At 38.1% G+C, this 18581-nt stretch overlaps 1 pseudogene; it reads right to left on the bottom strand.

Annotated features, from left to right (window-relative positions):
• LOC114118677 (ankyrin repeat domain-containing protein 26-like) overlaps window positions 1–18581 on the bottom strand; it is a 52826-nt pseudogene that overhangs the window by 20285 nt on the left and 13960 nt on the right.

An 18581-nucleotide genomic window follows, 5' to 3' on the forward strand; every position in this document is an offset into this window, starting at 1 on the left:
GGAAGGAAAAGTATGAAACGCATGAAAGAAAGCAGGGAGGTGCGTCTTTGGAAAGACATTGGGAAGAACCTCAAGGGCTACACTGGAAACCTAGAGTTCACTGCCTAACACAATGACTCTTACCCATGGGAGTCATAATTAGATTTACACTTTATTTTCTGTTTTGCTTTTAAATACAATAATGCTTAATTTAGGGATTTCCCTGATGGTCCAGTACTTAGGAGTCCGCCTGCCAATGAGGGGGCACTGGTTTGATCCCTGGTCCAGGAAGATCCCACATGCCATGGGGCAACTAAACCCGTGCTGCACAGCTACTGAAGCCAGCACCCTAGAGCCCATGCTCAGCATCAAGAGAAGCCACCACAATGAGAAGCCCAAGCACTGCCGCTGCAAAGAACCAGCGCAGCCAAAAAGAAAAAAAAAAAAACTCAAAAAAAAGTAATGCTTAATTTGGGTGACTTTTTAAATGACATGAGGCACATATAACATGAAAGAAAAAATCAAGGAAATATTTGGGGTTGGTGGGGGGCGGGCAGCAAGGCAGTTTACTTTTAAACCACCCACATGATGGGGTGATTTCAGCATTATGGCTGAAAGACCAGTACCTCATCAGCTCCCCCGCCACCAACAACAATTTGGCTTCCATCCATGAACATACTCAAAGTGCTATGAGAAAAAAAAAAAAACCTGCCCACCAAGAATACTCTATCCAGAAAAATTATGTTTCAGAAATGAAGGAAAAATAAAAACTTTCCCAGAAAAGACAGAGCTGAGGGAGTTCCTCACCACTAGACCTGTTCCATAAGAAATGCTGAAAGAAGTCCTCACACTGAAATGAAAAGATGCCAAGTAGTGACATAAAATATATTTAAATATACCACACACTGGTAAAGGCAAGTAGGCAGTCAAATTCAGAATACTCTAATACTGTAATATGGTGGTATGTTAAGAAATTAACTTTAGTATTATGTCTAAAGGACAAAAAAATAAAAACAACTATATCTCTAGCAAAATGTAAATTGTGATCATCACAACCATTAGCTCAGTTCAGTTCAGTTCAGTTTAGTCACTCAGTCATATCTGACTCTTTGTGACCCTATGGACTGCAGCACGCCAGACCTCCCTGTCCATCACCAACTCCTGGAGTTTACCCAAACTCATGTCCATTGAGTCAGTGATGCCATCCAACCATTTCCTCCTCTGTCATCCCCTTCTCCTCCTGCCTTCAACCTTTCCAGCATCAGGGTCTTTTCCAATGACGCAGCTCTTTGCATCAGGTGGCCAAAGTATTGGAGTTTCAGCTTCAACATCAGTCCGTCCAATGAACACCCAGGACTGATCTCCTTTAGGATGGACTTGTTGGATCTCCTTGCAGTCCAAGGGACTCTCAAGAATCTTCTCCAAGATCACAGTTCAAAAGCATCAATTCTTCCGTGCTTAGCTTTCTTTATAGCCCAACTCTCACATCCAAACTTATTTAACAGAAAAATAACAAATGACCTGCTGCTAAATAGGCTTACCTATCAGAACCTTCATTCTCCATAGCAGCAAACTCCTGCTTGTTCTTTCCCTGCTGAATCAATCCACTCTCATCAGCAGTATCACATACATTGTCTGATACTTCCACTTCACTACTTTTGTGCTTCTTCTTTTCTTCTTCAAACTTTGATGAAAGTTTGACAGTAAGAAATTCTGTTACTTAATTATAAACATCTTTTTTTGTTGTTGTCATTAATTTTATTATTTGACTCAGGGTTTGGCCTGATTTTAAGTGATAAAAAAATCTTTTTGTGCTTACTTGAATTTTATCATTAACAAGTCACTAAAATATTTGTAAATCTTACTTCTCCTTTTTTGATGAAAAGGAACAAAATTCCCAAAATTTCAAAAAAGGCTTCCTTAAGATGATGCCAGTCTTCCCCATCTAACTGGCAGAGATAGAGAAATAAAAAGACAAAACACAAAATCTGTCCTCTTCAGTCTTTACCACCTGGATTTTCCATTAAACAGACAGATTTAGAGGATGTGACACCTTAGTGCCTCAAAAACACTAAAGCTATTCTTTCCCCACTGCCTTTTACATTTCTTTGTTCATTTGGATCCAGGATATAACAAAAAAGTGACGGTGTTCACTAAAATATATGAACCAAAGTTTACCGAAACACAAGGAGCAGAGTGAAACTGATGAGTTGTTAGTGTGGAATTCTGGAATATAAATAATGCTTCCTAATTCCACATTCAATAACCAACAAACTTTATAGCTAGAGGGTATAGAAATAATTGTCTATTGTAGCCCCATTATTTACCAGAAATAGGAGCAAAACCAAGAAAGGTTAAATGTTTTGTCCTTTTCTTTTTTTCAAATTATTTTTTAATTGAACGAAATTGCTTTACAGAATTTTGTTGTTTTCTGTCAAACCTCAACATAAATCAGCCAAAGTTATACATATATCCCCTGCCTTTTGAACCTGCCTCCCATTTCCCCGCCCCCATCCCACCCCTCTAGGTAGATACAGAGCTCCTGTTTAAGTTTTCTGAGCCATACAGCAAATTCCCATTGTCTATCTTTTTACGTATGGTAATGTAAGTTTCCATGTTACTCTTTCCATGCATCTCAACCTCTCTTCCCCTTGCTCCAAGTCCATAAGTCTATTCTCTATGTCTGATTCTCCACTGCCACCCTGTAAATAAATTCTTCAGTACCATTTTCCTAGATTCCATACATATGTGTTAGAATGCGATATTTATCTTTTTCTTTTGACTTACTTCACTCTGTATAATAGGCTCTAGGTTCATTCACCTCATTAGAACTGACTCAAGTACACACCTTTTCATGGCTGAGTAATATTCCATTGTGTGATGAACCACAACTTCTTTATCCATTCATCTATCAATGGACATCTAGGTTGCTTCCATGTTCTAGCTATAGCAACAGTGCTGCAATGAATGATGGAATACATGTGTCTTTTTCAATTTTGGTTTCCTCAGGGTATATGCCTAGGAGTGAGATTGCTCCTGGGTCATATGGTAGTTTTATTCCTAGTTTTTTAAGGAATCTCCATACAGCCTTCCATAGTGACTGAATCAACTTACATTCCCACCAACAGTGCAAGAGCGTTCCCTTTCCTCCACACCCTCTCCAGCATTTATTGCTTGTAGACTTTTTGATGATGGCCATTCTGACTGGTGTGAGGTTATATCTCATGGTAGTTTTGATTTGTATTTCTCTAATAATGAGCGATGTTGAGCACCTTTTCATGTGTTTGTTAGCCACCTGTATGTTGTCTTTGGAGAAATGTCTATTTAGGTCTTTTTCCCACTTTTTGATTGGATTGTCTTTCTGGTATTGAGTTGTATGAGCTGCTTGTATATTTTGGAAATTAATCCTTTGTCAGTTGTTTCATTTGCTATTATTTTCTCCCATTCTTAGGGTTGTCTTTTCACCTTGCTTATAGTTTCCTTTGCTGTGCAAAAGCTTTTAAGTTTAATCAGGTCCCACTTGTTTACTTTTGTTTTTATTTCCATTACTCTAGGAGGTGGGTCACAGATGATCTTGCTTTGATTTATGTCATCGAGTGTTCTGCCTATGTTTTCCTCTAAGAGTTTTATAGTTTCTAGTCTTGCATTTAGGTTTTTAATCCATTTTAGTCCAATCGAGCTGGAGAAATCAACCTTCTTGACTTCAGATTATATTACAAAGCTACAGTCATAAAGACAGTATGGTACTGGCACAAAAACAGAAATATAGACCCATGGAACAAGTCTGAAAGCCTAGAAATAAACCCATGCACCTATGGGTACCTTAGTTTTGACAAAGGAGGCAAGAATATACAATGGGGCAAAGACAGCCTCTTCAATAAATGGTGCTGGGAAAACTGGACAGCTACATGTAAAGGAATGGAATTAGAACCCTTCTTAACATCATACACAAAGATAAACTAAATGATTTCTTCAAAGCCCCTAAAGTGGCATTCCCTAGCATTTTATGGCACCAAAAGAGATGATAAAATTCTGTAACCTTGAATCTGATAAATTACCAAATGAATTCATCAAATGAATCAGATAAGTTTGCATGACTTTGCCCAAGTAATTTAATGCCTTAACTGGGGATAGGGCTGATCTCCTTTTTCTTTTAAAGGAGAATACCTACAGATTTTTGTCTGTTGTTAAAACTCAAGTCAAGGCACCTCTTACACAAAAGAGCAAACAAGCAAAGAAATTTAAAAATCTATTACTGGAAGGAAGAAAAATCACACAGCATCTCAAAACTCAGTTTTCTCCTTTGGAGATAATTTTTGGGGGTGGGAGTTTATACTACCTATGTGACAAAATCACATGTGTCAGAACTTACTACATTTTAATAAACAACATAACAGAAAAGTCTATCTCAAAAGAAACATCTACAAGTGATGATTAAAGAATATGTGGGAGTACATGTGAAAGTTAAAGTGAAAGCCACTCCGTTGTGTCCGACTGTTTGCAACCCTATGGACTATACGGACCATGGAGTTTCCCAGGCCAGAATACTGGAGTGGATAGTCTCTTCTTTCTCTAGGGGATCTTCCCAACCCAGGAATCAAGCCCAGGTCTCCTGCACTGCAGGAAAATTCTTTTCCAACTGAGCCACAAGGGAAGCCTTATACATGTATTGGGAAGGGAGTACATGTATTTATTAAATTTTTTATTTTTTTAATTTGTTTTATACTGTTTGTTTTATTTTTAATTTTATTTTTATTATTAAATTTTTTATTTTTTAATTTGTTTTATACTGTTTGTTCTATTTTTAATTTTATTTTATTGTTATTAAATTTGTTATTAAATACATAAAGGGAAGGAAGCACATGTATTTGTCACTAAAAATATCCTGAAGTGTCCATGTTGGAAATCTAAAGTTTATTAAAATCTAACTCTTAAACTTCTTAATCTATGCTTGCTGCTGCAGCTGCTCCTAAGTCGCTTCAGTTGTGTCTGACTCTGTGTGACGCCATAGATGGCAGTCCACTAGGGTGCCCACCAGGCTCCCCCGTCCCTGGGATTCTCCTGGCAAGAATACTGGAGTAGGTTGCCAGATCCTCCTCCAGGGGATCTTCCCAACCCAGGGATTAAACCTAGGTCTCACACATTACAGGTGGATTCTTTATCATCTGAGCCACCAGGGTAGCCCAAGAATACTGGAGTGGGTAGCCAAACCCTTCTCCAGGGGAATTTCCTGACCCAGAAAGTGAACTGGGGTCTCCTGCATTGCAGGTGGATTCTTTACCAGCTGAGCTACCAAGGAAGCCCCTACATTCAGTTATATTATATTCTAATATCTACCAATGAAAGTGGATAAAGCATTTTTAATAATATTTACTGATTTCTCACCCCAAAATGAGATAAACTAGAAAGTTATTATTTGTGCCCTAACAACAAAGGTCCAATCTGGAAGCTTTGATTCTCTTAATAGGTAACTGGGTTGATTCTATGACCCCACTCTCTCTCTGAATGTACATCCCTAATCAATTACACCAAGATCACAGACAGAATGACTCTTTCATCTTGGCATCACTGGCTGGCAATTTCAATGGAAAACCCTGAACCACTGGGAATGATTTCTCTCTACATGTATCTAGGTCCAGGATCATCATTGTCATATTGTTTATAATTTCAACTGTTTACTCTTACAATTCAGTATTTGATATCACCTTCATAATCATATAATGAAGTTATAAAAATGGAAGAAATCAGAAATAGTCAGGAAATTTTTTTCCCTCAATTCCAAAACCAAACTATAAATATAATAGATTCTAACAATATGTGAAGTTTAATAATTAAGGTTCCATAAAAACTATTAAATTATTATCTATTGATTCTAAAAGGCTAATTTTGAAAGGTAATTTTATTTGTCATGACCTTTGTTACACACTGTATCATGCTGTTGAAGCACAGGAAACAGTATTAAGCGAGAAATTTAAATTTGCATTTTTACATACCTGGGAATGGTTATTTTCATCTCCAACAGGTTTTTCTTCTTCTTCCTCTGATGTCATTTCTAAATCTAGTTCTGCCGACAAATCTGTACGTTTAATTAAAGTTACTTAGAATATTTAGATACAAGACATAATCTTTATTTAAAACATAGATTTAAAACACAGTATCAAATGACATCTTAAATCAATCTTAATCTTCAGCTGAATATTTACTTCTTTAAGACATACTTCCAACAATCTAAAATTTCAACAAACAATTTGGAAAATACCAGATGTCACCAGGATATGAGCACACAAACAGCTCAAAGATTCATTCACAATATCATCCAAACATCAATGAACAAAACAATCAGAAACAAAACAAAATTTCAAAATACAAGTCAGACATATAAAGTCCCAATACAGTCTCTTCTCTACTTCATAACAGTACATTTTTAACAACATGCCAAGCTTCAGCTGCAACATTATTCATGGTTTACAAAATTCTTCTTACTTTTTATGCTTTTATCAATTCCTTAATCTGTAATGCTACCCTGTACTCTTCCTGACAAATTACTTTTCATCTTTTAAGACTCAACCTGCTTTGTGAAGTTGTCCTTGATTACAGCTATCTTTCCTCAGATAAACAGGTATCCCTTTCCTTGTAGCGACCTTAGTACTTTATAGATTTTTCTAGTGTATCGTCATCACCTGAATTGTAAATTATTTTTTCACATGTCTATCTTCTTGGCTCCTAAACTGCACAGGACAAGCTCTTAAAAATCACTTTTTAATCCTTATTTATTTTAGTTAATAATTATTTATCAGCTTTCTGCTCTGTACTAGACTCTGGAGTTTAAAGAAAAATGTAGATGAAACATGTCAGGGAATGCTTTTCTAGAGATAACGCCTAAGAGGAGACTTACACAGTCCAAGGGAAAGAGAGGGAAGGCATGCAAGGCTGTAACAAGATGGGGAGAGAAGCACACACACAACAGGGTAAATATCTGAGAAAGTACAGAGACTGGTCAGGAGGGCAACACCAGCAATTCAGAATCCCATAGCAAATGACAGAAAGGCCAAGAGATGAAGAGTCAGACAGAAGTCAGATTATGAAAGCCTCACGTGTCACTTTATGATGTTTGGACATTAATGTGATTTGAAGAATGGCGCACAGCCACACTTGCTTTTGAGAGAGGTGACCCTAAATGCTACAAGAGGAATGAATTTGAAGGGCATACAAACAAATGGAGGGAGATGAATCTGAAGGCATTATTAATGGAAAAAAAACAAAGGTGGTGCAGGCCTGAACTGGGGGAGTGTTCCCAGAAATATTTAGGATATAAAATTTTCTGAGTCCAGTAAAGAATAAATCTTTATGAAATTAATAAATGTACAAATCAGGGACCCTGAAGGAGTAGACTCCGCTGGTTACTTTATAAAAGGTATCGACTGAGATGAGAAATGATCTACATGAACAGTCTAAAGTGACTTCCATTTATTTTTTACTTTTCCTATTTCACATCTTCCTCTGTTGAAGGGACTGGATAGGGTTTATCTGAATTTGCATTTCGTGGACATACCAAGCTAATGCACAAACAAAGGCAAACAAGTCACTTCTATAGATTAAAAAAAAAAAAAAAAAACACTTTGAGTTTATAGCTTGTAGTCACTATTCTAGGAAATAACTGAGAATCTTTGGTAAATGCAAAGTTAACCCTATAGGTGAGGGTAGAAAAGAAAAAACTAGGTATGAAAGAAAGAAACAGTATATGATTTCTTACTATAGCTCTGACCATATGACTGATTAAAGGTACCAAATTAATTGGTATTTATGGACAACACATATTAGATGTGGCTACTCAATAGATTGGGCATCCTAGCAGAATCAGAATTGACTTTCTATATACCACTTTTAAACGATACAGCACTCCTTCAATATTGCTATGAGGTTACATTTTGAGAAGGCAATCTCTAGATGTCTACCTAGGTCTCCCAACTAGTCCCAGAGTTCTAAATATAATCCTGCTACCCACTCTCAGCTGTATGCTAAATACTAGGCTAGACACTTCTCCTAACTCTCTCTGTATTTCTTGTATCACTATGGTCAGAGGGAGAATGCAAACACCTTGCTAAGACGTATTGCTTGGCTGTAGGTTGCATAAAAGGAGTCAGCACAAGGTAGGTTTTGCCACAGAATCTAATTTGGAACCATCAGAATAATGGTTAGGCCATGCCCAGGTGGCCCACAGCTGAGTGCCCTGGGCTTCTGCATTACCTTGTTTGCTTTTTCTGTTTTCTGGCAGCTGAAACTGGCACAGGTCATGGAGCATGTAATTCCCCAGAAACACCACTCCAACAGTCATCTTTTATCTATTACAGTCATCTGTCCAAATTCTGTGGATGCTGACAGATTTTTGCTCATTGATTGTGGCACCGGTGGACAATTATCAACTCTTAAATGCCCCGCTCCTTGATAAGTCTCATTATTGAGGCTCAAACTAGAATCGGAATCTGAAAACTCTGAAAACAGTTTCCATTTATTAGAATGTCAGTAAGAATACTACTCTGACTAACTTGTACAGTCTTTCTTCAGAGAATCAGTTCCATGTCCTCCTCTCCCCTCAAACTCATTAGTCCTTCAGAGCTTATTATATCTTACACTTCACTGCCATTCACGAAGAGACATTAACTAGTGTCTCATTTTTTCTACTTGCTAATTTTCTAGTATTACTTACTCTGATTCACTCAATCTCTATTACATATTCTGTATCCCATAAGAACTTTATTAATAATTATTTTCCTCAACATACAAATATTTTATTAACAAAATTTATGGCATTTATTTTATATTGAATTATGCATGACAATATTGTGTGTTCTAGAGACAATGATTTTAAAAACACTTTTATTGAATGGTACTACCTTAATTAATGGTACAAACCAAGACAATGTATTAAAATGCAAAGACATCACTTTGCCAACAAAGGTCTGTACAGTCAAAGCTACGGATTTTGCAGTAGTCACAGAGGGATGTGAGAGTTGGACCGTAATGAAGGCTGAGTGCCAAAGAACTGATGCTAGAGAAGACTCTTGAGAGTCCCTGGAGAGCAAAGAGATCAAACCAGTCAATTCTAAGGGAAATGAACCCCAAATACACACTGGAAGGACTGATGCTGAAACTGAAGCTCCAATACTTTGGACACCTGATGTGAAGAGCCAACTCACAGGAAAAGACCCTGATGCTGGGAAAGATTGAGGGGAGGAGAGGGGGACAGCAGAGGGTGAGATGGTTGAGCCTCACCGATTCAGTGAACATGACTAGGCGAACTCGGGGAGACGGTGAGGGACAGGGCGGCCTGGCGTGTTACAGTCCATAGGGTCACAAAGAATTGGACACGATTTAGCAACTGAACAGCACCAACAACAACTTTAATTACAATAAAACAGCCTTTTCTCAATGTATCAATATCTTCAGAACCCATTTTTTAAGCCTTGGATAAACATCACAAACATATAAGAAATGATAGGCTTGTGTGTGACTAATTGTTTCTACGTGAAACTAGGATAAGTCGAGGACCACACTGGATCCAAAGAGCTCAGAGCACCATGAGACAAGAATGAATACAACACAAAAATGTTTGCTTCAAAAAAAAAAAACTGTCAGGTCTAAATTTCTTAAGAGAAGTCAAAGAAACAAGCAAGAAATGTAAAAGTGAAACTTTAAACCCCGTTTCAGCTCAAGGCCCCATTTATCATTTCACATCTAACCACTTCAACAGTTTAAAACTGTGGTTCTCAAGTGTGCCCTGAGACTCCCTGAAGTCCAGAGACCATCAGGTCAGGGGGTCCAAGAGGTCAGAACTATTCTCACAACAACACTAAATGTTACTTCTATTCTCATTCTCTTCTGAGTGCACAGTGGAGTTCTTCAGAGACACGATATGTGATATTATAACTCTAATGACAAACGGAATTAGCCATTATGGTTCTGTGTTCTTGCATTTTAAGTTTTTCAGCTTTGTTTTCCAATACAGTGAACATCAATAAATACAACCAACTTAAACAAAAGTTCCATGGCATTCTAATAATTTTTAGAAGTACAAAAGGATCCTAAAGCCAAAACTTTCAGAATCACTGTTTTAAAAGATTATGTCTACCAAAAAGTCATTAAAGTATGAGTACTTCCTCTACTTCTAATAATCAAAGATACCGCCAACACAACAGACACACAAAGTCTGCATAACAAAACATCTGGTTGGCCTACATTCATCTGTGTAACAACACTAAAATGAAATAATTATAAGCTGAAATATAACTGATATATTAGCAAGAGAAGCTTTACTCTAGGTAAACGTCAGAGTTCAGATAAGCATTTTTGGACACTGGAAAAATCTTAGGATCTAATAATTTCTGAGAATCCCTAAGTATACACATTGCAAACTGAGAACTTCAGGGTATTGAAACATACAGAAACATATTGAGTTCAAGTTTACATTTTAAACATTTCTTGTTCTTATGCTTGTACTTATCTTTTTTTCAAAACATGGATACCAATAATAACATTTGCCTTATGTATGTCAAATGCTTCAATTAAATTTGCAAAAAAAAAAGTTAGCAGTATGAAGACTGAGCATTTCAAATACTTCAGTGTCCCTCTTTTCAGAGTTACGTGTGTATTGCAAAATTTACCTGAAGTAAATGTTTGTAGATCCTTCACTCCGACTGTTTTATTAGGAATGGACTCTCTCACTAAGACTGCAGGCTGAATGGGTTTGGAAACAAGTTGGTTAATAAATAATGTACCTTTGATACAATCCACAGTTCATAATTCAAGATAAAAACATAAATGATTTTACTTTCACGTTAGGATATTTCTCAGGAGAATCTAAAAGGGAAAGGGAACACAGAGTTAATTACATGTAAACATGAAAGCCAGCTCTACATTCATGCAGAGTTAGTACTGAGCAGAAATCCCTGTGCTCGGCCTTGGCAGCGAATACATTCGGTTTCAGTGTCTTGTTTTCAGGGGGATGTTAGGACACCAGCAAGACAGACTATGAACCCACTATAGATAGTGAAGAAAAAATGGAAATAAAGGTTTAACAAAACATGCAGTTAAGACTTCAAAAGTAACATTACGTTTTCAATGACTTTATAAAATATTAAAGTGCACACAGACCAATGTGAACATGCCGACTGATGAGGAGAAAAGTGATCTTAATCAGAGGAACAAATCATGACCCCAAGAAGATAAATGTGAAAGTAGATGGTAAAATGCAACAGCATTATCTTGAATGCAATACAGCAGTTATCATTTACACCATTATACTACAAGTATTTATCATGTTCTTCAATCTGTCCAATCATTTAAGAAGTGCACAGCTGGGATGATAGTTCAACTGAATGCATAATTCGTTTATCATCAGAGAAAGAGTAATGAACTGATTAGCTGGGATACACACTTGTAGAATAATGGTTCATAAAAATATTCACTTTTTCTCATACCCATGTGGGCTACTTGTATGCCTACATGTCTTGGCTCCTCTAGTTTACCCATCTTAAAATTTCTTGATCCAATCACGCAAGAAGGTATATAAGACACATCTAGAAAATAATGTATAATAAGTTCTCAATATTGAAATACAATTATCAAAAAGGAAATAATAAATTTAACTGTCACACAATTATTAGATATTAAAAATCTTCCATGTTTCAAAATCAATGTGAAAGTGAAAGTGAAGTCGCTCAGTCATGTCCGACTCTTTGTGACCTGTGGGCTGTAGCCCACCAAGCTCCTCCATCCATGGGATTCTCCAGGCAAGAATACTGGAGTGGGTTGCCATTTCCTTCTCCAGAGGATCTTCCCGACCCAGGGATTGAACCCAGGTCTCCCACATTGCAGGCAGACGCTTTACACAGAACTTCAGATCCAAGCACTAACATCAAAGATTTCAAGGGAGGAAAGGAAGCCAGGTTGAAAGAAGGGGGAGGAGGCGGGAGAGGGGGGCAAAAGGGGTGGCCTTACAGACATCTCCTGCCACTTACAGATACCCAGGCATTATGGGACTTTTCCTTGGGCTCCAGAGAAGGGAGGACTGGAACTCAGCCCTACCAGAAATCAGACCAGAACCAGAATTCGAGTTCTCTGCCAAGAGGAGGTAATCAGTCTCCAATCCTCAGCTCAGGCTGAGGGCCCTTTGACCAGATTCCTGCGTCCAGGACTGGGGGACTAGAAAAACAGGGAAAGATAGGAAGGGTTAAGGAGAGGAAAGAGAGAGGGAAGGGGAGAGAGGTCAATAAAGTCTCTTGTTCCTTACCGGTCGGGGCACTCTGGCCAGTTGTCCACGTCAGGAGGAGACCAGGGAAAAAAGGGTCCCACTTGCAGCCACTGGGTCTGGTCCATTGGCAGGCAAGCTGGCCCCTGAGTACCCCGAGTGGTCAGGATGTCAGTCTCAGCGAAGAGGAGTCCCACCAGAGTCGCCATTTGTTGCAGGAAGGCGGACCCCTTCCAGGGCCCAAAACTGGGCTCTTGCTTAACACTCGGAAATGAATTGTCCAAGGAGACACATGTGCTGACAAAGCAAGAGATTTCAATGGGAAAGGGCACCCGGGTGGAGGGCAGTAGGGTAAGGAAACCCAGGAGAACTGTACTTATCAAAAATAACAATTCTAGCATTTAGGGAATGAACCCTATTAATCGGTTTTGTTTCAAGACTTAGTTTGGTTTGGTATACCATGTTACTGCTTCAAAGGATTTCTGTGAAACAACTGTTAAAAAAAGTCAATGCCCCTATATTTGCATTAATCTAATTTGAATAACAAATACTGATACAACATATATCTTTGATGTCTGATAGGTATTTGGAGAGGCTGGAGTTTCCCCCACTTCTAGCACCCCCTCCCACCTCCAGTATTCTCTGGAGCAACAATGATCTTATCTCTTCTCATTGCAAATACACTGAAGCCATCTAGAAGGAGTTCCTTCAAGTTTCCTCAACTCCAAACTCACCTCCCTAAGGCCTTACTTTCCTCCCTTTGTGCTTTCACTAGAGCTTTCCTCTATAAAGGGTAATCTCTGGATCTGTGGTCTTAATTCTTCCCCCTTTACATTCTTTCTATGAATCATCCCCACCGCTTCTTTTTCCCTCTTTGCTTAGCAATGGTATCTTACCCCTGTAATTGCTACTTCAACTCTTTGCTTCCCTCTGGCTACAGACACGTTTAGAAAGAAAAACAAAATAATGCTTTTCCTTGATCCTGTTATGTTCTGAACTCTCCAAAGCTCTACTTCCAGATTTCTCTAAATGTAAGGCTACACCCTTGCTACTCGGAGACCTTGTTAGAAACACAGATTCTCAGACTTCCTGCTCAGTATGTGCACTTCACACAAGGTCCCCAGGCTACTAGTTAAAATCTGAGAAACTCTGGTCTATACTGAGTCTGCTTCTACATTACTTCAACTTAATTTATTCTCCTGAAATCTTAGCCTCAACTTCCTCACTCTAACACTTCCCCGTAAAGTGAAACTGCATTACAAGTTGGAAACTTTCCAGTGGACTCTCTATCAGGCTGTAGGTTCCTTGATCTCCCTATCACGCCCCCTGCTCACTCCTTCTTTCTAGTTCTCTTTTGTTGGCCTATGTGACACCATCCTATAAAGCAGCAACATTTCATATGACACCAATTTGCACACATTACAGCTGAGCACCTATGCCCACACTCCCCCACAGAGGATGACACACCACTCTGCATGCCCAGGGACCGCAATCCTAAATGCCTTCCTAACAATGAGGAAGACAGGAAGAGGGGAAAGCTTTGCTGTTCTTCTCTGACACGTTTTGGTGCTGGAAGCTCACTTCAAATGCATCATCCATATCAAATACTCTCCCTTTTTCTAAAGCACTATCTTACTTATTGCCCCCTTCCCCCACAGACCTGTGCCTCTTTTCCTTCATTTCCTCCCTATACGCTTTGCCTCTCTAATCCCTCATTCCCTCATTCCTCTTGTTTCTTAACCTTCCTTAGGTCATAGAGTATCTTGAAACAGAATTAATTTTTTTATTTTTTTGGCCCATGTGTCAAATGTAATCTTAGTTCCCTGAATAGGGATCAAACCAGCACCCCCTGCATTGGAGACTCTTAACAACACAGAGTCCTAACCCCTGGACTGCCAAGGAAGTCCAGGAGCTAAATAACTTAGCTCTTTAAACTGGATTCTCAATTTAATCTGTGGCTGACACATGATAAGATACACTATTTCCCTCCTTTTCTCATCTGTACCTCACTACACATCTGACAGGTGATTTTCTTTGCCTATTAGAATATATCAGCATTTCCATTTTATTTTTTTTAATTTTTATTTTTACTTTATTTTACTTTACAATACTGTATTGGTTTTGCCATACATTGACATGAATCTGCCATGGGTGTACATGAGTTCCCAAACATGAAACCCCCTCCCACCTCCCACCCCATATCATCTCTCTGATTTCCATTTTAAATCAACATTCTGTGGGAATGCAAACTAGTACAGCCACTATGGAGAACAGTGTGGAGATTCCTTAAAAAACTGGAAATAGAACTGCCTTATGACCCAGCAATCCCACTGCTGGGCATACACACCAAGGAAACCAGAATTGAAAGAGACACGTGTACCCCAATGTTCATCGCAGCACTGTTTATAATAGCCAGGACATGGAAGCTACCCAGACGTCCATCAGCAGATGAATGGATAAGAAAGCTGTGGTACATATACACAATGGAGTATTACTCAGCCTTTAAAAAGAATACATTTGAATCAGTTCTAATGAGGTGGATGAAACTGGAGCCTATTATGCAGAGTGAAGTAAGCCACAAAGAAAAACAGCAATGTAGTTTACTAATGCATATATATGGAATTTAGAAAGATGGTAACAATAACCTTGTATACGAGACAGCAAAAGAGACACAGATGTATATAACAGTCTTTTGGACTCTGTGGGAGGGGAAAAGGGTGGGATGATTTGGGAGAATGGCATTGAAACATGTATAATATCATATATGAAACAAATCGCCAGTCCAGGTTCAATGCAGGATACAGGATGCTTGGGGTTGGTGCACTGGGATGACCCAGAGGGATGGTATGGAGAAGGAGGAGGGAGGGGGTTCAGGATGAGGAACACATGTACACCCGTGGCAGATTCATGTTGATGTATGGCAAAACCAATACAATATTTTAAAGTAAAAAATAAATAAATAAATAAAAAGAAAAAAAATAAATCAACATTCTGTCAAATGACTTTTCTATAAAATATAGTTCTTACCTTCTACCTGTCCATTTAACGTAATTTTTCCTCTTTGACCAGCAGCTCCAGATAAAAGATCCACATACTTCCGTGGAAGGCTCTCAGAGATATTCTGTTAAAATTAATACTGAGTTGCATGAAGATTTCCTAATTCCTTTTGAAGAAAATATCCTACTTTTAAAAACTGCCTACATTTAACCCAGTTAAGACAGGTTTGCCAAGATCCACAGCTGCTAAGTGACAGATTCAGGACACTGACTTCAAACACGGTGCTGTATCACCAGGCAGTGGCTACCTGCACCTAAGGGATCAGACCCTTCTCATCTCCTTCCATAGCTGCCGCCTTCAAACAGAGCACTGCTACTTCATGATACTTCAAGGACGGCTGCCATAAAGGTTCTCTGCGCGTGCTGGTTAAACTATCCAAAATGGTTTGTACTTACTAAAACATCACAAAGCAAAGCTAACTGCCGTTATTATGTCACATGTTTCTTACTATTCACTATGCTTTTGCTTCTCTTGAAATGTTCCTTGCAGATTAACTTGACAATCCAAATGTAATAATACCTTCAAGTTTCAAGCACTGTCTTTTCAATGTCGATGTGGTAAAAACCACAGTTCAACCCGTTTCTCTCTGGCCCTCTCCAGCAGTTTTACACATGCACATGTGCCAAAGAAATATACATTTGCTAGGGAGATTGGGGATGACACAAACACACTACACACTACAGTGTATACAACAGATGACTAGTAAGGACCTCCTGTGTAGCACAGGGAACTCCACTCAATATTCTGTACTGGCCCATGCAGGAAAAGAATCCAAAACAGAGGTGATATACACATAGAGAGATATAACTGATTCACTTTGCTGCACACCTGAACCTAACAGTATTGTAAATCAACTGTACTCCAGTAAAAAATAAAGGAAGAAAGGAAGCGAGGAAGAAAGAAAGAAAGGAACATTTGATCATAGACTCACCTGGAACAATGCTTCAGTTTTTAGATAAATGTTATTTCAGAACACAAACAGATTCCTTATGACTTCTAAGCCTTGATTTCCGTATTACACTGAGTTCATTAGGTAAACCTTGACAATTAGCTAAAGTGTACTATGTGGTAGTATTTAGCACAGAATTATCTTCTTGATCAAAAATCAATAACTAAAAATAAAAATTAAAATCAGATTAAAAATAAAAAAATTTTGACGGGCAAATGCAAAGGTGAGAAAGTCACAGGATCTTCTGCTTTTATGTTTTTACATCACTCAGTTGTTTACATTTCAAAACAATAATAGAAGACGGCACCTCAGAATCCCAAGGTGATTCTATATCTTCCTCTATTCCCAATCCTAAGGCTGACATCATATCTGTAAAATGGAGTCACAGATACATTAATGAGAACATTTACTACTATGAATTTTAACACATATATGTCTATCTCTATCCACAAATAGTTCAATAAAATGAACTAGTGGAAAAGAATTTCAGAGGGTTGAAGCATTTTCAGGAAGTAAAAGTTGGTAGTACTTGGGACACTTCTGAAGAAAGAGAGCAAAAGAAACACACTTAAAAAGAAATGGATGCCATATTTGCATCTATGCACTTTAAAGGTTTTTATTTGCACTTTTAAGCATAGAAAAAAATCCACAGACATTCACGAACTTACCACTTCTATTATTTTTGTGCGTTCCATCAACAGAACTCAAATGGTCATGATTTATTTGCTCTTGGGGAGCCCTTTCAGTAATATCCGTATCACTTTCTTTGTCTACAATCTCTGGCTTTGTGGCTCCTTCCTATAAAAACAAGACAAAATAAAACAAAAACCCAACTTCAGAAAACATATTCATTCATTTGGTCTTTCAGTCAATCAGTAAGATGATATTCACTGTTGTCTAAGAAATTATAGACACTGTCCTTGGAGAAGTTAGAAATGTAAAGAAAAGAGCGATTCTGTTCTGTGTTCTAGGCAAGGCAGAGACACGTGAAAACAAACAAGAGGGCAGAAAAGTGTCCTTCAACAGCTCTGCAACTGAAGTGGACCAAGCACAGGAAAGGCACAAAGGAGAGAGGAGGCAGGTGAGCCCATGAAGCTCAAGGAATGCTGTGACAAAGGGCTGTGTCTCAGAAGACAGAGTACAGAGCCGGGGTGTGAGGGGGATTCTGGGAAGAGCAGCCCAAGGAAAGGATGAGGTGTGAAACAGTGTGAATAAGTCATGTGGAAAACTAGAGCACAGTTACTGGGAACCCTACAGAGAGACGAAACGGAAGGACCGGGTCAAATGGCAAAAAGCAAGTGTCATCTTTTTTCTGCACACGACAGGAATCTACTACAGAAATAAAGGGTTACATCATCACAAATATATTTTATTTTATTTGGTGCCATGCTTTTTTTCAAATGAAAGGGGAAAGACTACACTATACCAGGGAGTAGCAAATATGACAATATTTTACAGGACAGCATTGTAAAAAAAAAAAAAAAAGACACTACAAGTGATGCTCCAGAGTAGACAGGAAGCAAACTAAACACTGCCCGTCACCCAGAGTTTCCATGAAACTGTAATTAAAAAGTTGAATTTGGCTTTAAAAACAGCCAAATAAAAACAGTAAAAATCATTCTAAAACAAACTGCAAAGCCAAGAGGAATGAAAAGATTGACAAACATGTTTTAGGAAGATTACTCTGGCAGCAACATAAAGATAAACATCAGGGAAGCAAAACTTGAAAAGAATATTTCAAGATTATAGGTGAGAAAGTGGATTATGATAATAAGACATGAAAAATGATAAGCAGGTAGAAAATACTGAACTTGCTGAGTGACTGGATGCAATAATTTCAAGGAAGTTTGGAGTCCGGGATCTTTCCTGCTGCGGCATTTCAGTGATGCTGTCTACTAGGATAGGGAAAACAGAAGACAGTGTAGCTTACAAAGAGTCAGGGACGAGGGAAGCGTCAGGAACAAGGCCTTCAGTTTGGGGAGTAATGAATTAATTACTCATGCAAGGGACTCAGAAGAAAGGATTTGGATAAATACCTTTGGATTAGAAATAGATAGCCTTATTCAGGAAAAGCATAGCTGTTAACATAACTATTTGTAAAATATGCTAACCTGGTATAATTAATGCAAACCTATGCAGAATTCTGAACTTTTGAAAATAAAACAATACCAGGGGAAGAAAACTATGACATTAAAATTTTCAGTTATATATTTTAACACCTGTTTCAAGGACATAAAAATATACTTTTATAAATATGTGCAAATATTCATGTCTTGGATATTACAATAATAAGCATTTTTGAGTGTAATGAAAAGGTTTAATAGTAAAACACCAATTCAAGATGCTACA

Source organism: Ovis aries, chromosome 16 (genome assembly GCF_016772045.2).
Source record: "Ovis aries strain OAR_USU_Benz2616 breed Rambouillet chromosome 16, ARS-UI_Ramb_v3.0, whole genome shotgun sequence".
NCBI classification, from domain to species: Eukaryota; Metazoa; Chordata; class Mammalia; order Artiodactyla; family Bovidae; genus Ovis; species Ovis aries.